Source organism: Rhineura floridana, chromosome 12, assembly GCF_030035675.1.
Source record: "Rhineura floridana isolate rRhiFlo1 chromosome 12, rRhiFlo1.hap2, whole genome shotgun sequence".
Taxonomy (NCBI): Eukaryota; Metazoa; Chordata; class Lepidosauria; order Squamata; family Rhineuridae; genus Rhineura; species Rhineura floridana.
In genome coordinates this window covers 34,282,884-34,310,009 of record NC_084491.1, presented here as the reverse complement: position 1 = coordinate 34,310,009, position 27,126 = coordinate 34,282,884, and the positions used below count along the sequence as shown (strand labels likewise).

The following is a 27,126-nucleotide window of genomic DNA, read 5'->3' as shown; positions in this document are numbered from 1 at the left end:
CTAAGGACAAGGATAATGGTACATCTAGTGGTGTGCAGATTATATTTTTTTATAATTTCCAGAGAAGTAGTTGTGTTAGTTTGTGGAGGTGGCAGCAGCAGCAGCAATAAACAGTCCTGTGGCATCTTTTTAAAAAAGCAACAAAACCACTAGCACATTTATTGTGTAAGCTTTCATGAGGAGGCTCATGCCATAATAAATGTGCTGATTTTTAAGATGCCATAAGCCTCTTTGTTGCATATTTTTAAAGTGATTTATTAATGTATTAATTTTTTTAAAAAATGTTGCCTATCCTCCCTGACAGGGAGGGTACAATTATAAACAGACATGTGTTGTCATCTCCATGATCTCTTCAGGGCATTCCTCCCAGACATATATTTTTAAAATATTTTTATTATATATATTAGAAGTATACAATGTAACATCGTAGAATGAAATACCTTTTTAAAAATCTTTTTTACAGTGGAACCAACAATTTACATGGCATTACAGTTTCCTGAACTTTGTTGCACCAATACAGGACAAACATACCCCATTTTCAGTGAAAAGATGGTCTCATTGCCTGCCCTCTCTAGAACCCTGACCATATTGATTAAGCCCATCTTATAACCCCTGTGGCATAATTTTACCACTTTCCCACTCAATCTAGGATAAATCTTTGGTTTGGGTGACTCATTCTGAACTTTTGTACCTGCTCAAAGTTCACTCCCAGGTGTCTAGTAGTATCTCCAATTCCACCAAAGCCCCTTATGTTCCCAGCTGCTCAGCTCACCTCAGGAGCAGCTGTTGTTAACTCCTGCAGTTTGTGAAAGTAACTCACAAACTGATACAGAAATGGGTGTGTTGAACTTAATCTTGGAAATTTGAGAAACTAAGAGGAACAGAAATCAACAGAGGAAGGTGAACACACAACCAGCAGTCCTGGCCTATGGTCTGAACAGTCCATGGTTGAAATATCAACCCTACCCTAGAAAGAGGCCTTCACGACAAAGGAAGATGCCCCATACCAAGTCAAGACCAGAGGTTGGAAAAGTTACTTGTTTGAACTACAACTCCCATCAGCCCAATCCAGTGGCCATGCTGGCTTGGTGCTGATGGGAGTTGTAGTTCAAAAAAGTAACTTTTCCAACCTCTGGTCAAGACTAGTGGTCCATTTAGCTCAGTATACTCCACACTGCCTGGTAGTAGCTCTCTAGGGTTCAAGGGACTATAATCCAAACCCCCAATCTGTGAGGGCTGTAGGGGGTTACCATGAGGCAGAAGTGTTCGCCCACCCATCCCTGCCTAGACTCCTGGTAGCTAGAAGCCCCCACAACATGATTTTCAGGGTAAGGAGTGGGCTGGCAAAGGATCCACTGGAGCCTGAGCTGACCCTGCTACCAAAATAGGAAAAGGTCTGATCTGGGCCTCTTCTCTGTACTAGCCTGGGAGCTGGCAGAGCAAATCAGCATTTTTTTTCCTGCCCCCACTTTCTGCCCTGAGTGAGCAGCAAGGTTGTGAATGCAGCAATAGCTGTACCATTCTGTTAAGCCCTCTCCTGCCAGCCAATGATTTGGATTGCTCTGTACAACATGAGTCTTTCCCAGACCTACCTGGAGCTGTTAGTGTTTGAACCCGGAACTTTCTGCATCCAAAATTCATGCGAACTTTGAAAATAATTCACAGTCCTTCTGTAAGCAAACCCCACTTCCCAATCTCCCCCCCTTGAAGCAGAGAAAATAATAAACTAAATTGCTTGTAAAAATTTCTACCCTACCTTCCCACCAAAAAATGCTCAAGGCAGCTAACAAAAATAAAAATACAAGGGTTGTTGTAAGGTTTATTAACATATGAGAACCACTTAGCAAAATTGATACATAATGCAAAATATTGTTATCATCAACATATCATCCTCAGCTATCTCAAGATGTTTCACAGCCCAGCTCCATTCTTCAACTATCCCTTGTCATCAGTGACAAAGTAGCTGAAATTTGTCTCCAGCCTGTTCCTCTATTGATCTGATGGAGATGTCATTACAGCAGCCCTCTAACTGCTCAAAGCTGTATGTTCCATCCAGCTTGGACTAGTCACAAATACCTGTGACGAAAGTCCTTTCATTTTCCTCTGACCCAGAAATTTGCAAAAGAACCTGGAGTGGGGAGTGGGATGGCTACCAACCACAAAAATCTTTGCACGCAATAATCTTCAAGTGAAGGGGGGGGAGCTGGTGTGGCATATCTTTAAACTACCCTGGTGCTTCCATTTTCCCATCTTTCATTGTTTCCATAGCAACTTCTGGGCTGGAGGAAGAAAGAAGAACTATATTAAAGGGGGGGTTGAGGAGGGGGACAAGCAACAAAGCCAAATAGCTAGTTGGCTGCCAAAAAACAAAAAGGTAGACTTCATATCTGAACACCTGGAGCCTAATACCTCAAGAGTACACAGAATGGTTGCCTTTAATATAGGCTGGCCTCTACTTTGCTACATAAGAGACAGACATATGAACTGCATACACAGAATGTGCCAGAGAGTGCAGAAGCTCCGATGCCTAGAAATTAACCAGGCGACAGAAAGACTGCAGTGAAAACAAGGCAATGTTCATAAGTGGACTCAACATAGTTTCATGCCTCCTTAACACATTTTGAGACCTAACTCCATCACACCACCATTTTGGCATAACCATCCATGTAATGCTGGGCTAGTCAATATGGTACCAGTTCTCACCACCCCTGACCTTTAGCCATGCTGATGGGGATGACAGACAATGGAGCCCGACAACATCTGGAGGTAATCACATTGGCTACCCTTAGTGTAAGGAGAATGAAAGCAGTGTAGTGGTTAGAGCGTTGTAGTAGCATCAAAGAGATATAGGTTCAAGTCCCCTCTCAGCCATGACGCTTACTGGCTGAGCTTAGGACACTCTCTCTTGTCTACTTTACAAGGATACTTGTAAGGATAAGACTGGATAGGGAAAGAAGAAACACTTACACCACTGAGGAAAAGTGAATATAAATGTAATAAATAACAATGGTGTTGACGTTATCCAGAAATGATTGATATATGAACTGCCCTGGCTTCTGCCATCAGCCATAAGAACATAGGAAGTTGCCTTATACCAAGTCAGACAATTGCCCCATCTAGCTCAGTATTGTCTACACTGGCTGACAGCAGTTCTCCAGGGTTTCAGGCATGAGTCTCTCCTACCTGGAGATGTTGGGGACTGAACCTGGGACCTTCTGCATGCAAAGCAGATACTCTACTACTGAGTTATGGCCCCACCCTGGGAGACCAAGGACCACTGGGCCAATGTCTCCCCTGAAGAACATTGTGGCAAATGGGGGACTAATCCCAGAGAGGGACCAGCTGCATGGAGCTGGCTTCACCCACCCTACAAGAAAGAACATTTATGAAACCCATGTAGCTAAGAAATAGTCTCTGGAATTGCTTCCTCCCACCCCAAAATCCATTGTGAACATTGTCTTTCAGCTGTAAGCCTGAGGGTAGAGACTGACTGCTGAAAGCTGCTCTGAGAGCCCTATTCTGCCAAAGTGTGGGGTAACAGTAAAGATATGATCAAGTCAATATGAGTCAGATCATTGCTTCATTTAACCCAGTCTTGTTTACTCCAAGGGTGGGGAACCTCAGGCCTGGAGGCCAAATGTGGCCTTACATGCCTCTTTGTCAGCCCTTCTGAACTCGCCCTAGGCCACACCCCTTTCTCAGGCAGGACACACCTCCCTCACCAGGCATGCTTCATAACCCTCCCATGCCTGGCTGGAATATGTCTTTAAATATCAAAAAGGAATACAGAACAATTAGTATAACCATAGCCGACATGCAGAGAGAACTAGAGTTTGTTTCAAGGGTACAAAATTAGTACTATAATTACTATTAAGTACTAATTAAAATTAGTATTTAAATCAATAGCTGGTATTTCAACACAAATAGATCCACTAGCAGAAGGTCTTTGGCTACACAAAGAAATTCCCCCTCCCTCTGCTATCCTCACATGCCCCCATGACCTCCCCAAATCTGATCTAGATGGTTGGGGGGGCAGAATAGATTTTGGGGGGGCATGTGGAGAGAAGAAAGGGAGGGGACGTTCCCTTGCACAGACAATAGTCCTTGATCTGATGGATTTATTTAGCTGGGATGCTGCCCAATATGTAGAATCTGGTGGTTAATGTGTTTTATTATAATAAATATCTGCACATGTTGCCATTTGTCAGTGGTTTGCACTCTTGTGGTTGCATGGATGGATAGCAGAGTGTGTGTGTGCAAAGATGAAATCCACACTCTGCTTACCTTTGCCTCTGGCCCTGCCCACCATTGGCATGTGGCCCCTGTTAGGTTGCCCAGAAGAGACTGAGGGACTCAGGCTGAGAAAGATTCCCCAACCCTGGTCGACTCTTTTTGGCAGTTGATCTCCAGGATCTCAGGCAGAAAAGGATCTTTACAAGCCTTGCCTCATGAAGCTCTTGGAACCTTCTTCCTGCACATCAAACAGGCTACCACTGAGCTGTGGTCTCTCCAAGGTTGCATGAGAGAGAGTTCAGGGTACAATGAGCAAAGAAGAGAAAACTGGAATAGCAGCTATTTTAAACTATAATTGGAAGAGTTGCACAGGGCAAGGAAATATATCCTATTCAAAGCTGGAGTCTACAGGAGGATTCTGTCTGAGCCACCAAGAGTCCAGGCTGGGCTGTGGTTGGTCAGGACCATGGACAGCTCACCAAGAGGCTAGTTACAAACTCAACCTTGTTGCAACCATATGGTGTGCCTCCAGAAATAGGGTTGTATTTATCTGAGTCCTACTCAGAGTAGACCCACTGAAGCTGATGCACTGAAGTCCATTAACTTAAATGGGTCTACTCTGAGTAGGACTAGTGTTTAATAGTACCCATTGTTTCCAACAAATATGTTCACTGGATGGTATCTACAACAAATTTAAGAGGAGCTCATGGAGGTTCTACATCAGGACAAACATACAAGGAATCTTAGGGGGAGCAAGAGGTGTTTTGATCAACATTTATCAAGGGAGTGACATACATTTCTAGTTTGATCTCTTTTGGGTTCAAAAAGTGGAACGTGGAGAGTCTCATCAACAGAAAAAGCTGTAGAATTATATGCTAATTAATGCTGCTAACTGTCAAACAATCATTAAACCAGCATTACTGATGGCATAGATTAATTCAGAAGAATGAGAACTTGCCATCTGGTAGTGACAGAGTGGCTAATAATAGCCATTCATTTAGGTCATGTTGGCTGTCCTAACAGTGTACACCAAATGGTGGCTAAAGAGAGTTAAGGGCAAAATGTTATTAAATAAATCAGAGGTGAGCATCCTAAAGATAGCAGTGCTGTTTCCAGCCTGTTAAGGTTTCATCCATCTTCCTGAACAAATACAAGTCAACATATTAAAAAATAATGGAAAGCTTCGATGCTGTTCCAGGCCAGACAAGTTAGCTGGTTAACTTTACATAAGGAATTAGCTATCCAGAATTAAGGGGAGGGGCAGAGGGGAGACTGTTGGGGCTTGGATACAAGAGATTGTGGAGTGACCATAGCTCAGTGTTAGAACAAAAAAATCAAACATGGCTACCAGATATTAGCTGAGATTACTGTACGTTTCAATAAATAGTTTGGAAATTACATGTTCAAACAGGGTCAAAATTGTCAATTGGAGCAGGGCTTTCATTACAGGTTGCCCTGTTTTGTGGAAGAGCATTCCTGTCAAGATACAACAGGTGTCCACTTTTGGCACATTCTGGAAACAATGGAAGACATTTTCCCCCCAACAAGCTTTCTGAGCTGGATGAATAGGTCTCTGCCATGGGTGTCTACTTTTTGTTGTTTTAATTTTTCTACTGTGAGTGTATGTGTTTTAACCATTTTAAGATGGTTTCACTGTATCTTGTACATTGCCTTAAGACGCGTGTCTGAAAAGCAATAAATAAATAATCATCCTTTTTCTTTTTTTCTTTTTTGGGGGGGCAAGGTGGGCTCAGATGCAACCTGAGCTGTATCAGGCAGCCTATGAAGCATCTCATAGTGAGGCAGGCTGCTTACTGAAATGACGGATTGGGGTCCAGACGGAATGCTGTGGTCCATGAACACCAGTAGAAGGGCCTGGGTCCGATCCCTGGCATCTCCAGTTAGAAGGTAGGGAAGATCTCTACCAGAAACTGTGGAGAGCTCCCTCAGAGTAGACAATTCTGGACCAGATGGGCAAACAGCCTCATCTGGTATAAGGCAGCTTCCCATGTTCCTACATCTAGCTTCAAAACCACACTGAGCCATGAGTGCAGTATGCTGAAAAGCAGTGGCAGCTGGTGGGTCCACTGCAGTGGAATCCACTCTGGGTTTTAGTCCAAACTTTTAAGGATGCTGCCAAGAAGCTGCCACTGCTAAAAAAGGTCTGACAAAAATAGAAGACAGGGTAAGTATGTGTATCATTGAGGCCTGACATACACATACACACACACAAAAATCTCTTTTGTCTCAGATCTCCATTGCAAATGTGAACAAGCCACTTGGGCCCAGATTAAGGCAACGTAATCTCCACCTTGGATATATACACAGATAGAGATCATTTATACATAGCAGGTGGAGTGGAAATAAGGAATGCACATGCTGCTTACTGTTATATTGGAGGTGGGGAAATTGCGGCCCTTGGATGGTTTTTGTGTGGGCAGGAGGAGTCCAGAATGAGAGAAGAGGGGAATGGGGAAAAGCTGAAATGGATGGAAGGATGGTGGGGAGAGCTCTCTGCAAGTGACCAATTCTGATTTCTGCCGAGAGCTTTTTGCCTCTTTCCCAGTCATCCACTGGCAGCGTAGGGAAAAGGAGAGAGAGAGAGAGAGAGAGAGAGAGAGAGAGAGGGTCAGGTGGCCACACCCTCTTTCAGTTCTAGTCTTGTCCATCACTGGCTCTGCCCCTCCTCCAAGAAAATGAAGCCCTTGAGAGAGTTTTCCTACCACTGTGTGACAGCAATAAGCAAATGCCTCCTACTTTACTCTTCAGCGTTTCCTGTTATTCAAGCAGAGGTACAAAAGATCGTCGTGCTAGGCTTAAAATAACAAACAAAATAGATTTAGTTCTTGGTTATGTTTTAGCTAAAAATAAACGATAATGACTAAGAAGGGGCATGATAGATACATAAAATTATGAACTTTATGGAGATATTCCTTCTCTCTCTCTCCCTCCCTCCCTCTCCCCATTCTTCTCTCCTTTCTTCATAATATAAGAATCCGCATTCATCCAGCACACACGAGCAATACAGTTAGGAAGGGGAAAAGAAAGTACCTCTTCACAGAACATACCATTAACTTGTGGCACTCATTACCATAAGATTGGAGGGGGCTTCCAAAAAAGGCTCGTAAGACAAACTCATAGGGAATAGTTCTATCTGTGATGATTTTCCATGGCAGATAAATGGAACCTTGACTAACAACGGCAGCACAACTTAACAGAAGAGTTGAGCTCTGATGGGGAGATCTGGCTTTATGAAGGATCTTGCCTCTTGCAAAGCTCATTCTAATCCCATCTGCATGAGTGTCATTCATAGCATGCCCCACCATCTATGCACAGCAGTTGCCAACCCCAAAGTCACTCCAGGGGGAAAAATGAAATGACTGTATATTAGCCATTGTTTCAGTAGGAGGATAAAACAGTGTTGTGTCCCCCTGCTGTCAACACAGCAGTCCAGCTGTGCAAGGGATGTAGGGCTAGCTGGCTGAAGCGTGCTGCAGTAACTGCATATCCAGTCATTCAGCAAATTAAAATTTGCCCTACATTGGCTTCAATTTCCTCCTCTCTCCAACTGACTGGTAGCACTAATGGGCGGTGAAGCTTTCTCTGTGATCATAGGGAGTAGTTAAAGCAATCTGGAGTGCAACCACTTGAGTAAAGAGGGGAAAGTGATGGGTTAGAGAGTTCAGCAGTAGGTTGAAACGGGGATGACCTGTGCTCAATTTCTAGACTCAGGACATGCCTGCTTAGGGGAATTTCTTTCCCGTTCCTCAGTTTCCTTGTCTGCAAAATGGGGAGGATGAGAACACCAACAAAGTCAGGTTGAAGTATAGCAGCCACTTTGGTAAGTGTGCTATATGGAAGAACATGGGAAGAGCCCTGTAGCATCAGACTTAAGGTCCACCAGTCCAGCACTGGCCATCTAGGTGTCTCCAAAGTATGAAAGAGCACACTACGACGTTCTCTGTGGTACATCAGCAGATTGCCGGGCTCTGATGTGGCTTTGCCTCTAGCCCAGGCACCAGTACAACCAGACTGAGACCTCAGGTGATGGATCAGGATGCTCGGCAGATTGTGACCCCCCCCCCAGTCACTACTCACAGGGCTGCCTGCTGCCACCACTGTACCATGGCCACATTGCTCACCCACTGTCAATATTTATAAGCAGCAGAGAGGAATGCAGAAGTGTTTCAGAAACAGCATTTCTGATCTCATCCGCATGATGGACACTAAGGAAGGGGGTGGCAACTGTAGTGGCTATTGTGGTTGTCCTGCTGCCTATCTATCACCTCACGCGTTAGCCCGTCATGAATTTTATTATTTATTTTTTTATTATTTGACTTATATCCCGCCCTTCCGCCCAGCAGGAGCCCAGATGCTGTTCAATACAGCTGATGGTACTGTGACTGGGCTGAGTCCATGGCAATGCACTCTGAGGAACGGGTCCTTCCTTAGACTGAGGCATAGCAGTTGAGGGACCGTGGAGATTTCCTGTGCTTCCACCAGGCAGGAAAATTCTGCAAATTACTTGGGAAGACAGACGGACTAATGTTAGTGTTTTGGAAGAAGCAAAGACTACCAGTGTTGACACAATGATCCTTCAACATCAACTTCCCTGGACTGGCCATGTTGTTCAAATGCCTAATCACCATCTTCCAAAGCAGCTACTTTACTCCCAACTTAAGGACGGAAAATGGAACATCGGTAGACAGCAAAAGAGGTTTAAAGATGTTCTTAAAGCGAATCTAAAAAAATGTAACATGAACATCAACAACTGGGAAGTCTTGGCCCATGAATGTCCCAAATGGAGGTCATCTATTATCAAAGGTGCCGTGGACTTCGAAAAAGCACAAATACAGGGAGAACAGGACAAACGAGCTAAGTGGAAGGCACGTGAAACAAATCCTCATCGCGACCATCTTCCATCTGGAAACGTATGTCCTCACTGTGGGAGGCTGTGTGGATCCAGAATTGGCCTCCACAGTCACTTACAGACCCACTGTTAAAGACCTTATCTTGGAAGACAATCTTACTCGACCGTGAGTGATCGCCAATGAATGGAGACCCTGCTTAAAGTTTTAACAGTCTATTAAAATCTATGCAAGAATTGCTACAATTGCAGCAAAGCAACAATAGCACAGACAATCTCCATGGCCACCTCACCTTGGCTATGCATATGCAGAGTAACTCAGAGGTCTCAGCTGCATGTGGCAGTGTGTGTATTTACCTAAGAAGCAGGCTTTTACCCTGTGTTTAAGTCACTGAGACTTAAGACTTAGTAAAATAAGAAAAAAGGCTACTTTATTTATAGAAATACCTACGAGATAGGAAAGGCATACCTAGTTATATGAACTAAGTTGGAGGTCCAATGCCCAGACTTGGGTGTTGCCCTAATGGTTCAGCAGAGAGAGCAAAGACAGAGATGTCTCCTCTCTCCTTGGAAAGCCTAGCCAGCTGGAGGACCTAAACTCTATCTTCCTTCTGGAGTACAAACAAAAGAACCCAAACAGGAGTTGCTCTTGCCACACTTCTGGCAGCCTACAATGCTTCCTTTTGAGGAAGGACCTTGCAAAGCATTGCATGGTTGGCCCTGGGAAGTGGGAAGTTAGGGGAAGAGAAGGAGGTGATGGTAGCGGAAGGAGAAAAAGAACTGGTGGCAATGGCAGAAGGAGGATGTCCCCAGTGAGCAGCAGGCTAACAGGGATGGTGGCCAGAAAGCAGTAGAAGGCAGACAGTGGCATGCAGAACAGGGGTGCAGAGTGTAGAACAGGGCAAGCAAGTGAGAATGTAGGACTCACTACTGTGGCCTGGTCTACCTAAGCAGCACAATGAGGATGCAGAGCCGTCTGTTGCCACACTCCAGACTCCCCTATCGTGCAAAGACGTTACTGGAGGTTTAAATCCCCCCACATGCTTCCTCTTGGCTAGTTATGCCAGGTTCTGCTCCCTCCCTATCACCCAGAAGTCTGGCACCAGTCCTTCCCAGCAGTTTCCCAGTGCTAGGTGGGACAGCTGCTCCCACCTGGGGCGGCAGAGGGCAACCAAGGCCCTATTAGCCAGGTAAAGTGGAATCTTGGATAGGTAGCAAGCTGATCGCCATATTTTCAGTTTTGATGTGGGTGATCAGCCCTCATTCTAGTATGTGCAGACATCACACCTATCATATTGGATGTTAGAGCTGCATGGCTTATAGTAGTTAGAATAAGGATGGGGACCCTGCAACCCTCCAGATGTTCCTGACTACAGTTCCCATCATTCCTGCCCATTGACTATGCTGCTTGGGGTTGATGGGAGTTGGGAGTCCAGCAACACCTAGGGGGCACCAGATTCTTTTCCCCCAAGTGGCTCCCTTTCATTACTGGGAGTAACATATATGCAGCATTCTCAGACAAGGCAGCTTAAAGATCAGGGAGCTGGAATGAACAGCAGTGCTAGTTGAATTATCTTTCCATATATATACACATCTTTTTTAAAAAAACACACACAAACAAACCTAAAACTAAAACTTATTGTGTTGATGTGCAATAATATTAAAGGGAGTTGAAGTGTTCTTTTATTCTTTCTCGTGCCTGCTTCATAATGTGTAAACAAGCCAGAATTGGAAATGGCATGCCTGTATGCTAAAACAGTGAAAAATAATATGAACACATATTGCAAACCCCTGTTGTCTGCCTATTCACCTCCAGAAATATGGGATCTATATTTGCAGAGTCCGCAACAGGATTATGGGGGATATAAACATGCCGTAGACAAGAATGGAAATGGCCAGAGCTTAGAAACACAAGGAGGAGGAGTGGGTGGAAGACAGCCCAAAACAATGAGAAGGGGAGATTTTCTGGGCACAAGACAAGAAAAGAAATGACCAACTCCCACATATTCCCCTGTGCTGCTAAAATTTTGATTCTTCTGTGCTTTATGAGATATTTGTGCCTAGGAGCCTGTAAAATGTGCTGCTGGGTATTTTAATAATTATATGGTTATGGGCATGTTTGTGGAGACAAACGAATGGCTGGAAACAAGACTACTGCCTACAGTTTCCTGTGCACCAAGGAAATTCTCCGTGCTAGTGTGAAGCAAGAGTGTAGTAATTACAGTGGTGGGCTAGGACCGGTAAGGCCCAGGTTCAAATCCCCACTCAGCCATAAAGCTCACTGGGCAACCTTGGGAGAAATCACTCTCTCTCCTGCCCATTGCAACGCAGAGAGCTATTGCAAGGTTAAAGAGCTTGTGGCAGTAAAATCCATGTATGCCTCTGTGAGCTCCTTTGAGAACAAGCAGGATATAAATGAAATAAAAACAAGTGACAAGGCTACAGAGCAAGGGTAGGCAACATGATGCCCTCCAGATGTTGCTGGCTTCAGCGCCCATCATCCCTGACTATTAGCCATGCTGGCTGGAGCTGATGGGAGATGTAGTCCAATCACAACAGGAGGGCACCATATTGGGCACCCCTGAATAGACGGCTAATCTGTGGCACTAGCAGGGATGGTTTGTGGCACTTCTGTAATGGAACAACAGGGCCTCAAGGTCGGGCTGTGGGTCACCAATGTTTAATATCTGCTATCTGTATGAATCAGTTTTATAATGGGATGTAATTGTTGCATTCTGTATGCTACAAATGCATTCTGCTTTAACTTCAGAACTGCTCCCAGCTCTATAATAAATCTGCTCCCAGTTTTATGCTGCACTCTGGCATCACACCAAGAACTGGACCCCAGGGCCTCAGATAGGTAGAGTACTGAAATGTGCTCTATCTAAGACTGATCCACAGACAGTCTGGAAACTTCAACTGGTACAGAATGTAGTCACCAGGACACTTGCAAGGATCAAGTGTTCTGATCATATTAAATCAATACTGTGCCAGCTGCTTTGGCTGCCTAGTCATTTCTAGGCTCAATTTAAAGTGCTGGCCTTGATGTTTAAAGCCTTGAATGGCTTGTGATCAGGTTGTTTTAAGCACCACCTGTACACATATAAGCCTGCCTGGACCCTGTGTTCTGTCTTGGAGGCCTTGCTTTCTGGCATGGCACCAAGTTTCATCAGATTGCCATGTAAAAGGGACAGAGTCTTTTCAGTGATGTCTCCACATCTTTGGGATTCCTTCCCTAAAGAAGTATGTACACCCTTTTCAATGATAGCTTTTAAGCTGATTTTAACATTTTGGTTAGTCTATTCAGCTTTTTATTGATTTTTTCAAATTGTACACTGCTGTTACAGTTGCCGCTGTTTTTGTTTCGTATTTAAAATATTGTTTGGGATAGTTTCTTGTTCTGACAGGCAAGGTACAAAATTATTGAATATGTAAAATAAAGATGAAGGCAGGGAATAAGTGGCCCTTATCTTTTAAACTTTTTTTTTTGGGGGGGGGAGGACATGATTATATTGCAATGAAGTTTCTAGCCCTGCTTATTTTGGGTTTTTTACACTGATTCTATTTCCATCTTTATCTACTTATGAAAGAATCTATAACTCCCTGCACCCCATAGATGAGCCTCCCACTGCTCTCCTTCAATATCTGCAAAAGTAGAGCTCCAAGCTGCTCACATGTAAAAAGGCATTCCATGCAATGGGAACAATTGTGCAACTGGGGTCCTGATTCCAGAGTGCCTATATTTGAGCAGATGCCCTCACGTGTCACCGTCCCTTTGCAGATGTCAAGGGGTTAGTGGGACAGCCCCTGCCCATCATCTTTACTCATAGCACTTTGTCTGCCGCCCTGGGCTCCTGCTGGGAGGAAGGGCGGGATATAAATTAAATAATAAATAAATAAATGGTCCTAGGCACTGGTCTGAAAGCACATGAGGCCAGCTTCCTGCTGTAGCCATGCAGGATCAGGTCTGGTCAGTGCCTGGATGGGAGACTGCCGGGGAAACATATGTAAGCCGCCTTGGGTTTCATGAAACAAAAGGCGGGGTATAAATGTAACAAATAAATAAATAAATAAATAAATAATCCAGTTCTCAGTGGCTGCCCATTGCAATTTATAGTGCACGGTAAATGGGCTGCAATCTCTGAGACAGCTAAAAGGGCAGGATTAAATTACATCTTGATGGGAAGTATCCATGAGAAGCACCACTTCTTTTCTCCCATATAAATGAACGGTTGATTCGCGGCTATGGGGAAAAACCAGTGCAAACCTTGGGAACAATGTTGTGGGTTGCTCAGTTTACATCAACAAGGAAACACACATATAGCAGCCCTACAATATACAGATGCTCCTTTCAACACATTATACAGCCTACTCCTATTGGATATTTCATTACCGCTTAGATAATTAAGCGATCCTGGTTTTGTAATGAAGTTTTAAAATGTGCTGTGTTTTTTGTGGTTCTTGGTTCATTCAACCCCAAGGATCACATCCTACAGGAGAACAGGGCAATGGCTCAGAGGAGGAGAGGGGAGAAAGCCAGAGAAAGAAAGCAAAGCTCCTAGAAGAGTCATCTGATCAAAATGGATTTATTTTATGGCTAGGGTAGGCAGAGAAAGAAAGATGGGGAAAAAGTGGTATTTAAAAACATTGGCACATTTTTGAAATAAGATTAGGACAGCAACAGGTTTGCTCTGATGCCAGCTAAATCCTCATTAAATCAGATTAATGCAGATGGTCTTTATGCAACTGGCCAGGAAGATCAATACTGTTGCTGCACTTGGAAAAGGGAAGAATAGGGAGGATCTTTGAACCCCCCCCCAAAAAAAATCCAACATGTCATCAATTGACTATAGCAGCCTTAGTAAGGTCTAGCTAACTGAGGATCATCTAAATCAGGGCCATTTGGAAGAACATGCAACGTCAGAGTTTCAGATATAGTAATAGCAAGTTCTTAGATAATGCATTGCAAGAGAAGTTGCTTAGAGCGGGTGCTTTTATTAAACACATAAAAAGGCAGGCATCTTTCCAAGAGGGAAGCAGAAGAAATGAGTTGTTGCTCATTTGGACACATTAATTCATCACAGTATGTGCACATTTTACAGTTTTCCTTGTGCGTACTAATCAGGTGGATCTGAAATCCAGCCAGATGACAAGGCAAAACACAGATACCTCTCTGTAGCTAGTGGTATGGAAAATAATCATTCGCCTCAGAAACAAAGACTGGGGTTGAGTTGCACATTACCATGGTGATATGGTTACTGAAATACTTTGCATTTATATGGCACATTCGATTTTTCAAATCACTTCACAAACATAATCCTTACAACAACCCTGTCGGGTAGTTTAGCAATTATTATCCCTGTGTTACATATGCAGGGGTGATACTGAGACAATGGCTTGGATACGACCACCTGCATGTGTCCACTGCAGAGACAAGATCTGAAACTGTGGCACTGGCAAGTAGGGCCTGTTTGGTATATTCATACTGCTGCAGGGGCCCCACTATGCTACATAAGTTCTCACTTCTGTGCAATTGAGGCTCCATACTGCAAGCAGCAAGTATGTGGATTACGCCACTAGTTCTCATATCATACTGCAACTCTATGTGAGGCTACTGATCCTGACACCACCCATGCAATCCACATTGCCGTCCCAGTGTCCAGTCTGACTAGCACCCTAAGCATGCCCCTAGCTCACTGGCTCCTTTAGCCTTACTCTACAGCTGATTGTCTAATGAACGTAGGCTGTCACAAACACGACAGAGAAGCAAATATTGGAGTACAATAACTTGTAAATAGGAGACAATCTTGACCTCAGTGTCTGGGAGAGACAATAGTTCTGGATGTGTGCTGAATACCTATTGCTGCACCTGATCTATTTGCCAACTTCCAACATAAGCATGCTCTTCTATACAGTTATCAATTTGTCCTGGTGAGAACAAATCCCTCCTTTCCAACAAGCACTGCATTTATTTGTAACCAAATCAACAGTCATTTGAACCCCTTAAAAACAAGAGCCTCCACCTCCACTTTGAACACAGGGCTCCATCAGCATCTTGCAGTGTTTCACTAAACCGTGCAAGGCCAAGTACAGTTTGGATTTTGGATACTTTGTTCATATTGGCTCATGCACATTGCCTCTGTCCCCAAAGACTATTCTCTCTATCATGTAGATGGAAACCCAGGCTGCCCTACCTGTGGTTACCTAACATGTCCACTATGGTCTGGCAGTACCCTTCTTTCTTTCAACTTCTGCCTGATCCCACCTACTCTTTTGTCACAGGTAGTCCCTCTTCTTATGTAATAGAACCTTTAAGGGTTTGTTCCCAAGGGACCACAGTGTTCAGTCTCTTTGGGCTTTTGAGGTGTTGTCCTCACTTCCATTGCTTCAAGGCAGTCCTTCGTGCCCAGGATATCCAGGAGCTTAGACCTTCTAGGATTTCTCAGATAGTTTGCTCCAACCTCAGTTAATCTCTTCTACTCAAATCTCTTGCCTCTTTCCCATGTTTGTTGTTTTCTTTGCGTTAGTAAGGACACTGGGGGGGGGGACACATGAACCTGTGTGTTATCCCTTAAGGAAACTCCTCTGCTTTTGGAACAGTTATGGAGGCCTTAAAGGAAACCAGGTTGCTTGCTTGGAGACCACAGAATGTGGGGCTCCAGAACAGCCTATGATGACTTGCCTGCCTTCTGTACCCCATCTTAGCCTTTTTCCTGGATGTTAGCAGATAGCAAAAGACATTTTGCTATTTAAGACTCTGAGATGGAATAGCAAAGCATGAATTTATACCCAGAAGCCCTAACCTCAAACCCTTTGGTCATGATGAACTTCAGAAACCCAGTTTATTTTCAAAATTTTGATTTAATGTGTATGTTTGTGCTTATTTTGTGGATATTTATTCTTTGTGTAAATTTGGAACTTATGTTGAGAGATTTGTATTTTGTGAAATTACAGTAAAATTTACAACTAAAAAGGAAACCCAACTTATTTTCCCTGGAGCACACAACTACCGCTGTTTCATCTCTTCCTTATCTAACTTCCACATTTCTGAAGTTTCACTCTCTTTTCTGTCCTTGTGTGGTCCAAACCATGTCTATGGCATTCCATCTTCCTCTGGTGCATCCAGCCACCCATTGGAACCTGCCAGTTACCCAACAACACTCTCCACTCCTTAAATGTTAACAGCAATATTCCCTGTCTCCATCTATAGAAGTAACTTAAGTGCTAGCTTTAGCCCAGACAAAGTGGCATTTCTACAGCCTCTATACAATTTACTCAAAATTAACCATTTTCCTCTTCTGTAAAGATTGCATTTTGGCGATACAAGCCGCAAAACCATTTTAATCCTCAAAGCCATTGTGGTGCTTGTAAAGAAATATGACTTTCTTTTGAGCCCAAATTGGGGACTAGGGATGGACATATCATCCCACATGGGATTGAGCTAAAGTTCATTCTTTTTTTTTTTGCTTTAGTTTTAAGTGAAAATCCTTTAAAAAAATTACACCAAAGAAATGGAACAGAACATTCAAGGAAAAATGTTAAAGTACTTGTGTAGGCCCATGTTCCATGGTTTCCATGAGGGATATGCCCAAACATGAACCCCAGTGACCACCAAGATAATGCAGGTAGAGCAATTCTGGCTTTATTGGGTTCTTCCCCAGGTAATATGGGTAATACAGTCCCCTCTCCAAATCCATGCCAGATATTAGAATGACAACAAGTCCTTACTGCCTTCAATGTTGCCTTTCTCCTAGGTGGGCTCCTCTTCAGAGACAGCTGCTGGCCACTATCTGAGTTCAGTCTGGGCCTTGGTAGGTCTCAATCACTTCTGATCCCTGCAGTACCCTGGTAGTCCCTTACTCAGGGTTATGGGGCTTGGCAAAGGATACATGCAGAGGTGCTCTTGCTGGCCTCCATTTCAGGATACTCTAGAGCTGCCCCCATAGATCACTCCCACAGCATCCTCACTCCAGCAGGTTAGAAAAGCCTAATTTCTGAACCTTCTAGCTAACAGCAGGGGATGCAAGGGTAAGCAGCTCCTCTGCTCTCTATTACTTCTCAGCTCATACAGAAAACCTACCCTGATTACTAGCTTGGGCTCCACAGCTGGAAGAGATCTTCTTTAGTCCTGGGCAGGTAGCAGCTGCTACCTGCCCCATCTATCTCTTAGCTTGGCTGATTGAGATGCTGCCCTGGCCCCTACAGAGGTGGTTCAGGGCCTTCTTAAAGGGGTCATGCTGGTAGAAGCCTTTAGGTCTCAGGTGATTCCCTGCTGATATTCACAACTCACAAGATGCTGATTCCCTGCTGATATTCACAACTCACAAGATGCTTTGAGGGTTGCCTCTTTGAGCCTTACATTTTAAAGTGTAATAACAAACACCTGGGCTTAATGTATAGCTAGTGTGCATGGCTCCAGTTGCTGCATGCATTCAAAACAATGTAGCAGTGGTCTGCGGTAACAATGGGACAATGATGCCCCATTGGTCTCCAAGTGATGTGAATCAATAAAAAAATGTGATTGGTCCCATGGGCAACTATGCCAGCCTACACTTCAAATCAAAACAGCTTTCAAGTTGCTTTGTGTGCAGTACAATGTAGCGGAAGGATAGGAAATCTGTGGCTTTTCAATTTTTGTTGGACTCCAGCTCCCATCAGCTCCACTTAGCATGACCAATAGTCAGGGAGGATGGGAGCAACATCTTGAGGGCCAATGGTTCTCCATTGCTAATCCATGGGCACCTACATAATGCTACTGAATCCATGTCCACAAACAAAACCACAGAGACAAAGGTGAATGTCTTTTACTTCTCCCCCAAATCAATCTTAAAGACACATAGCACAAAATCGAGATTTCTTACATAGGGGCAATTCTGTCATGTCTGCTATTTCATAACAATTGCTCACAAAACAGGGGAGATTGAGTGGTTTCTTGTTTAACCATCCCAAAACTATAAAAACTACCTTTACAATAAAACCACTGCAGGTATTCTGCTGAAATTTGATAGGATACCCTTCCACCCCAGGACAGTCTGTTATGCCTGCAAATTTGATCCAATTCTGACAAATATTAAAAAGGTTGTAAACAATTTTTTTCAAGAATTCATATTTTAAATGTGCTCAGCACACACACACACACACACACACACACCTGGACCTATTTGTCTATAATTTAGGAGACTTTATCCACACTGGAGGTATATGTTCAAATTACATCCACTTCTGTGAAATAGGGGGAAAGTTATAAACATTTTATTTTCCCCATAATAGTAAATGGGTAAGGAATCAAGTTTCATTCTTCTGAAACAAACTCAGACCTGAAGCAGAATCAAGCACTCTCCAAAGCTCTTCCAACCTAAGCAGGCTGTTAACCAAAGCACTGAGTAGGGACCTGAACTTAACCTTGTGGTCAGTGTGTGCCCCTAATTATCCATCAAATCCTGTTCAAGAAGCACCCTACAGCCACAACTGCCATTTGATTGCTGGAAGAATGATGCTACAAGATGTGTGCTATTCCCCAAGGGCTGGGGGAAAGGAGCCTAGGTTGCAATCCTGTTACTTGAGAGTAAGTCCCATTGAACTGGAGGAGGCTCAATTCTGAATAAAAACACAGAGGATTGCACAGTTCCTATGCATTCTTTTAGCCTTTAGGAATCACAAAGTGTAGGCAGAAGGAGGAAGAAAGGAGGGGGGAACTAAAGTTGAAGATTACCTGGGAACCTGGAATCCTTCCCTCCACAAACCATTATCCAGTGGCCCATGTTGGAATTAGTACCTGGAGAAGTTGCTCAGAGATATAAATCTTGCAGTGACATTTCAGGGCTGGTTCTTAACCAATTAGACCACTCTCTGTTACACTGATAAAGCATTTCCCTGTGTGACAAAAGGCCAAGTCTAGTGGAAGTGAAGTTAATGCACGCACACACAAACTCCTGGAAAGAGAAAACTGAGTTTGCTGACACCCACTGACAGCACTGCTAGATGTTGAGTCAGGGGATCTATCCTGATGAGTTACTGTGGTCGGTTCATGCTCAGGCCTCAGAATCCCTTTCAGGGGCAGAAAGGAACAGGTTCATGTGCAACATCACGGTTCCTCTAGCTGTATAATCAAGGCCATTCCCAATGGGTCAGCCCATCCCTGTACAGAAACTGGTTCATAGATCCCCCTGGGTCTAATCAGTTAAGGGGTGTGAAAAGAGCTAACAATTCTTAACAGCCTTGCAGGTTGCAGACATTTGAAAGGATGGATAATAAGGGCTGGGTGAATAACAACTTCAAGAAAATCCACTTTATTTCCTCCCTTTTTTTTTTCTTTTTCCTATTTGCAAAAGTGCTTCTGAATGAGATGCAGAATTCTCAGAATTTAATTTGTCACTTTCTTGGCCGTCTATGGAGATGGCTTTTCCTTTTTCCCCTGCCAGTTTTGTCCTTTCCCCCTTTGGCTAACATTCACTGTTTCCTCCTGAGTTTTTTAAAATAGACTATAGAGATCCCAGGCTTTTCATTCTTTTCTTGTGCTTAAGCAGCCACGGGGAATGGAAGAAAGTGGGGCGAGCAGGGGAGGAATGTAGTGGCAAATTGCTATCATGCATCCAGCAGGGGCTGCTGTGCAGCATCACACGTGGCTCTCACTGTCCTGCAGGTCAATTGATTAAGTGGAGTTTGCTGCTCAGCTGCACAGTGCCAGGTTTAAGTGAAAGGCACACAAAAAGAAATGGTACTGCAGTTCCAGAGGAGATATGTGAGCAATATATGTGCAGGCATATAGGAATGCCACATCTGAATGCAGGGATGTATATAACTGAAGGCCAGTTCAGTTCACACACAACAAGTCTGTGTGTGGCCAGATGCTCATGGCTAACAATGCCTCATATATATGATTTCTCAAAAGCTCAAATTGCAGCTCTCTATACCATCTGTTCAGGCCATTGGAAAGTTTGCAGACTGCCAAAGGACAGTCCGTACTCACCATGAATATGACATACCAAATCACCTTGACGGATCAGACCATGGTAACTCATGCCTAAGGCCCCACTCCTTTCAACTCAGAAGGAAGCCTCGCCGAATTCAAAGGGCTTACTCCCAAGGAAGCAGGGTTAAGGCTGTACCCTTAGTGACATTGACTGAATTGTTGCAAAGCATTTCACATGGGGTTACCCATGGAAAATCTCCAGAAACTTCAGTTGGTCTATGGAAGGCAACAGCAGGGATGGAAGTGGAAACCAGCCCATGGGATGATGTTACTAGGGCTGTGCATCTGGTATGGGCAAATTGCAGATCCCAAACTGAATCAGCTCAATTTGGGCCAATCTGGGATTTGTCCAGACTGGATCAAGTCCCAGGTCGCCCTGGGTTGGGTCCACTCAGAGTGATCCAAGGCTGCCAAAAGGGAATGGCTAAGGAGGGAAGGAGATGTTGCAGGCAGAGACTCTCACCTGCACCATCTCCCTCGCTGACAATCACATGTTTAATTAGGGTTTAAAATCCTGATTAAACATGTGATAAGGAAGAAGGGGGAGGGGACAATGCCCTGACAATATGTTTAAATAGGATTTAAAACCCTAATTAAACATTAGAGCTGTGCAAGGCCCCAGTTCAGGACTGCACAATCCTTTGCATTATTACTCAGAAGTAAGGCACTCTGTCTTCAATGAGATCTAGGACTGCAGCCTTAGAAATGTGTGTGAAGGACTTCTCTCGTCTCTCCTGGCCTGATGCCAATCAACTTCATTCTACTATTATATGAGAGAGACAAAGAGACAGAGAGAGTGCTAAGAAAGGAGACCGTATTTTCTCTGCAAGCACAGATACGAAGAGGGGACAACCAGAAGCTGGAATGAATGGGCCCTGGGTGTAATAAAACCTGGATTCGGTTTTCTTGTTTTGCACATCAGGAGCAGAGAAATATGTGCACATCTTCTACAGATGCTTTGCCAACAAGCATTCACATTGACTCACTGCTTTGGCCCCGTTCTATCAAACCAAGCACACAGGCACATACACACGAAAGTGTGCATTAAACACAACATAGAGGCTTCCAGTTCTTCAAACACTGGAGTAGTCTTCTTGAATGCAAAACAGAACAGAACAGAAACCACAATTGTTTGGCATCACTGCTTATGATACAATGCAACATTCCAGGAGGAAGAAGAGCCATTGTTAATAGCTTGCTTTCGACTCTTCCTTCTGTACGAGAGAGAAAATGAATGCTGGACTGTTGGCCTCTGGATTCCGCTGTGCTCTGTTATACAAGCCCCGTCAAATACATAGGACGCAAAGGCTGTATGATCCAGTCTATGTAAAGGCTGATAGGCCTATTCCTCCCTGCTCAACTCTCTGTCCCTGTTATTGTATTCTGTGGCTCCTTCCTAACCAGTACATCAGGAATGAATCTTTGAGTACACACTAAGGCTGGGGGAGAAATTCAGTTCAGTTCACACTGAAAGCGGAATCTATCAAATTCACACTTTGTGAAACAACATGAGAACAACCATCCCTCAAAATTCATGCTCATCTGAATTTTGTGATGCAATTCTCCAGCCAAACAATGTTTATCAGAAATGCACTGTATTAGGGAAAAGTGTGCATAAAAATGAACATAAAATAATGTATGTTAGGTAAAATAACATACAAAATGTGTTATTGTGCTATTGGATTGTAGCCTAAACCATTCATTCATTTTCATTCATTAATAATATTTATATGTAGGAGACATTTACACTAAAGTGCTGTTGAAACGTCATGAGGATTTTTAAAACTATATGTATACATAAAAATTGCACAAACTGCTGTGGGACTGTGGAGAACTGAATTTAAGATTGGAAAAATGAGAAAAGGAGATAAACCAAAAATGCTGGGTTCACTCATCTCTAGTATGCACACAGAGACAGACACAAAAACAAGATATGATGGCATCTTGATGCTTAATCATGACTATTTATGACTATGATGGTTTAATCTAATTGATTAATAGTCATAATTAGTAACAGATTAAACCATCATTAATTCATGACTAACTATTAATGTTAATATACTATACATGCATGATACACACATTGGACTGTTATCTGGTACATTGCATTAATATACATAGCTACCCATAATGTAACAAACATTAATCTATGATTATTCATATTAATCTATGATTAATTAATCTACGATTGACTATTAATCTACAACTATTAATCTACAACTGTTTAATCTGCAACTAATTATGAATAATTATACTATTTATGACTATGATGGTTTAATCTACAACTAATTATGACTACGATCTCACCTTGATGCTTAATTAATCTGGAAGAATGATCATCCCCCCTTTATTTCTATGCTTGGAGAATACTACCAAATAGAAAGGAAAGGGGGTAGCTGACTTATGAATGAACATATGTACAAGTGATATGGAGTATTATTATCATTATTATTATTAAAGATAAACAAAACAATTTAATAAGAAAAAGAAAGAACATACTAAAAGCAGTTAAAAACATTCCAAAACAATGCCTGGGTAAATAGGAATGTTTTCAAATTCCTCCTAAATGTCAATAGCGATGGAGATAGACGCACCTCACTGAGGGCATTCCTCACATGGGGAGCCACCACTGAACAGGTCCTGTCACAGGTCAGCGCTTAGTGGCAGTGGCACCAAGACTTCACCTGCCACTCGTAGGGTCCGAGATGGTTGATACTGGGGAAGGTGCTCTTTTAGATACTTTGATTCCAAGCCATTTAGGGGTTTATATGCTAGTACTAACACCTTGAATTGTGCCCATTAGCTCACTGGCAGCTAGTGCAGCAATTTCAGGACTGGTGACCCATGGTTCCGTCAGGCTGCTCCACTTATGTAGACTGATTTTGTCCATTCCTAGAGACAGCACGGTCTGTGGAGCCTTTCTGCCTGACATGTTACTTTTCCATGTTACTCAATCCAAACTAGGATTGGGTTGAGATAGATTCCAATCCCCACTCAGCTATGAGCCACCCTGGGCCAGTCACCATCTTTTAGCCTAACCTGCCTCACAGGGCTGTTGTGGGAATAAAATGCAGGGAAGGGGAAGAAATATGGATTCTGCCTTCAGCTCCTTAGAGGAAACGTGGGATGAAATAATTAAAAAACACACACAAACAGATCCCTGTTTCTTCCAAGTCACTATAGGGCACATCTCTGCTTAGATTCACCTTTCTCCCACTTTCAGAGTCAATTCTTACTGTGCTCAAAAGCCTACAAAAGCTCAGATACATGCTAAACATAATACATTAGAACATGGCAATTACTGTGTGTACAGAAAAGACTCAACTTGTATCGACTTAACAAGACCACACAGCCTCATGCAACCGAAACAAATCAATGGCATATTTTAGACAAATAAAAACTCTCCTGGTGACTCTGGTGGGCTGATGACCCGGAGATTCTGTTGCATTAACCAGAATTTTGATGGATTAAGTCAGTGGTGCACCAACAAGTCCTAAGAAGTGGCAGCCTTTGAAGCTTTTTTTTTTTTTTGTCATGTTGACCTTTTGTGTGCCCACTTATTCATCAGCGGTTGCCCGAGTCATTTTCTTCCAGCCCACACATGGTGCAGATCCTCTCTTAACTTAACAGCAACAATTCAAACATGTCTAAATCGCATTCTCTGCAAACATAGTTGCACCTGTAGCAGGGTAGAACCGTTTAAAGTACCAATAAAATCACAACGGCAGAACTATTTAACACACTAACAACTGCAGTTAAAACAGTCATGTATAAAATAGAAAGGATCTGTAGCAAAAACAGTAGCTGAAGAGAGTCCAAATTCAGTCCCCCCCAACCAACATTCAGAACTTTCCTGAAGATGCAGGTTTTATCCAGCCATTGAGATTTTTATCTATTATTTATTTATTAAGTTTCTATCCCACCCTTCCTCCAGAAGGAGCTCAAGGTGGCATAATCCCTCTTCAGGCATTCCACTCCTGTGGGAAAGCAATGCATGAGTGGGCAGAGCAAAGATGAGTATGCTAAGTCCTCCTCCCTGGTTGCCTATCCCTGTTAGCCTCCACAAACTGGAGGGTGAACCTCTGAAGCAGGCAACCTCCTGTACTCTTTTGGAGCAGTATCTTTTGAAGCACCTCTCCCAGTATAAACCTCTGGTCTTCACCTGAGGCCTTCCTCCAGGTTCCTCATCTGAAGGAGATTTGGAGGGTGTCAACAAGGGACAGGGCATTTTCAATTGTGTGTCCCCTTCTGTGGAATGCATTCCCCAGTGAGGTCCCGCAGATATACAGTGGTAAAAAAAACTAATGGTCCAGCAAGGAAAAACTAGGCATTGCAAGAAACATGGGGCTGTTATGCAAGAAATATGGAACTCGCTTCCCCTAGGGCAGGGGAATCTGCAGACCTCCATATGCTGTTGGACTCCAATTCCCATCATCCCTGATCATCGGCTATGCTGGCTGGGGCTGAAGGGAGCTGGAGTCCAACAACATCTGGAGGGCCATGGGTTCCCCATACGTGCCCTAGTGGCAGAGACAGCTACATCCTTGGTAAATGTTTGTCACTTCCTCAAACCATTCTTTTTCACCCAGATGCATGGTGGGCCTGGTTAGCTTGCTCTGATCTATGGAACGTTTATGCTGTGCTGTTTTTTACATTGTATGATGTCTTAATGACATTGGGTTATATGAGTTAAAGTCATTTAACGGTATACTGGTTCTGCTGGTGGAATGTTTTGCACCAGCAGGACACTGTTGCACAAGAGAATGCATAAGTAAATAGCTGGTTGCACAATGACTCTCTGCTAGTGCAATTGTTGCATGGATTACTCTGTTGCACAACATCACCCGTGCACTAGAATAAGACTCTAGCAGACACAGGATGATGGAGACAATCCATTTTATTTATTGATTTGTCATTTAAATATTGTTATTGTATTGCTCAATTTGTTGTTTGATCTTTTTCTGGGAACTACTTTGTGACCATTTTTGATGAAATGATATACAAATATCTGAAACAAACAAGCAAACATGAAGCTCTCATTTCTCTGTGTTTCTTTTGCCTCTCTTCCTGATGACGTGTGCCTTTGTGCATAATGTTACAGCACCACACCCTTTCTCCTCTAAATACAGATACCAAATGGGGGGGGAATCTCCAATTTGAAGGCTTGCTGAAAGAGGAATGTTTTCAACAGATTCTGAAATAGAGAAGGCGTCTGTCTGATATATAATGGGAGGGAGCTCCAAAGGGTGGGGGCCACCACACTAAAGAACCAATTCTGACATGCTGCAGAACGGACATCCTGATAGGATGGGATCTGCAGAATGCCCTCTCCAGTAGCTAGGGATGGGTGAGAATTTCAATTCAGTTCACATTTCAAGCAGAACTTCTCAAATTCACACTTTCTAAAACAATATAAGAACTGAAACACAACGATCCTTTGAAATCCACATTTATTAGAATGTTGGGATGCAGTTCTCCAACTAAACAACATTTACAAAAATCCATATATTAGGGGAAAATGTGCATAACAATGAATACATAACATGCAAAAAGCCATGATGTGGGGAGAAATTGCTTGCAAAGGTATGTAGCTTTGTCAAAACTGCCTACAAAAATGTGTTTATTTGGAGAAATTTGCACTAAAATGGTTTTGATTGATTGATTTTGTTTATCTCAGTCATAGACCAGCGTGAAAAATACAGTATGAAAATTATTACGGAAAATACAGAGGTTCAGGAATAGAAATATCTTTAAAAACCAGTTTACGCTGGTGAGGCGAATTCATTTTAAAACCAATATTACATCTAAAATTAGTTATACATTTATCAGGTTACTTTTGCAGTGTATGGCAGCAGCGCAGAACCTAGCTACCTTTGCTGATATTTGCGGAGGGTGATCAGATAAAAGGAAGTCCACATAGAAAGCCTCCTCCCTGCCAGGTATGTTTTGTAGAATGGGAGTCAGCAAGTCAGAACGGAGATCACGGTAAAATACACAGTGGAGTAAAATGTGGCCCACTGACTACACTAAAATGGTGACTTTTCATGAGGATTTTTTTTAAAAAAATCATAAATTGCTGTACAAATGTAGAGAACTGAATTTAACATTGGAAAAATGAAAAACTGAGAGAACCGAACAGACAGATCTTTCCATCCCTACCAGGAGTACAGAGTGGTTGGCAGGGTATCGACTGGAGTTGATATCATTACATGTGTAGTGCTACTAGGAAGATAGGAAAATACATGAAGTCTGGCGATCCATGTGACATTGAGTTCCACCCTAGAAAATTACTGCCAAATAAGACTGGGAGCAAGGCTCAAACTTTAGTCACTTGGGTCTCATGTATACTTCTTAACTCATCCCTGATTTTAAAAGACAACCCTTATTTGCTTCTAATTTTTAAGCTCTTGTTCGTCCCTTCTTCCTGTTTCTCTGGATGTTTCGGCAACTAATGAAAGAAATAGATTACTGTACTATGACAACTGAACAAGCAGTGGAAAGGACCCTGCCCAGATTTTCAACCTTTTGAAACCACTAGGGGGAGCAGCTTGCAGAAGGTTGGCCAGCGGGGTCGGGGGAGTAATCAATGCCAGTCACAATACTAAGCCTTGATGGTGGTAGGACAGGAGGATATAAGGAAGTCTAACTTTTCCCCCCTAGAAAATTACAAATGTCATAACAAGAAAAGTTTGGAATTAATGTTTTCTTAAAATTAGTTTCAGTTCTGAGAAGAAGAAAAAATAACAATCTGAAGGCTGGTGTCTTTTTTAAAGCATCAGAAGATTCACAAAACAATACCCCATGTTGCTTCTGGCAACCTTGTCCAAATTGTTTCAGATTTACCATAGAAACAGCTGAGAATCTTTAAGAGAGAGAGAGAGAGAAGACAATGACACTTCAGCATACAGAGAAGTCACAGCAAGCATGGTAACAACATACCAATGCAAACAGCTGCCATGCCCACGAAAAATGTGAGCAAATTTCTTTTAAAAAACATATAGAGAGGCTGGCCACTGCTCTATGCATCACTGTGGCAGCCGTTCGGCAGCCCTTA

The 27,126-nt window shown here is 43.0% G+C and overlaps 1 protein-coding gene and 1 long non-coding RNA gene across 9 annotated transcripts in view; both read right to left on the bottom strand.

Annotated features, from left to right (window-relative positions):
• Positions 1 to 27,126, bottom strand: part of NTM (neurotrimin) — a 1,016,090-nt gene that overhangs the window by 257,644 nt on the left and 731,320 nt on the right. The window lies entirely within an intron of this gene.
• LOC133368317 (uncharacterized) lies at positions 1,806 to 17,433 on the bottom strand. The gene is made up of 2 exons (XR_009758623.1): positions 16,829 to 17,433; positions 1,806 to 2,279 (listed from the first exon to the last, which is right to left on the bottom strand). It is a non-coding gene; the product is annotated as an uncharacterized LOC133368317 (long non-coding RNA).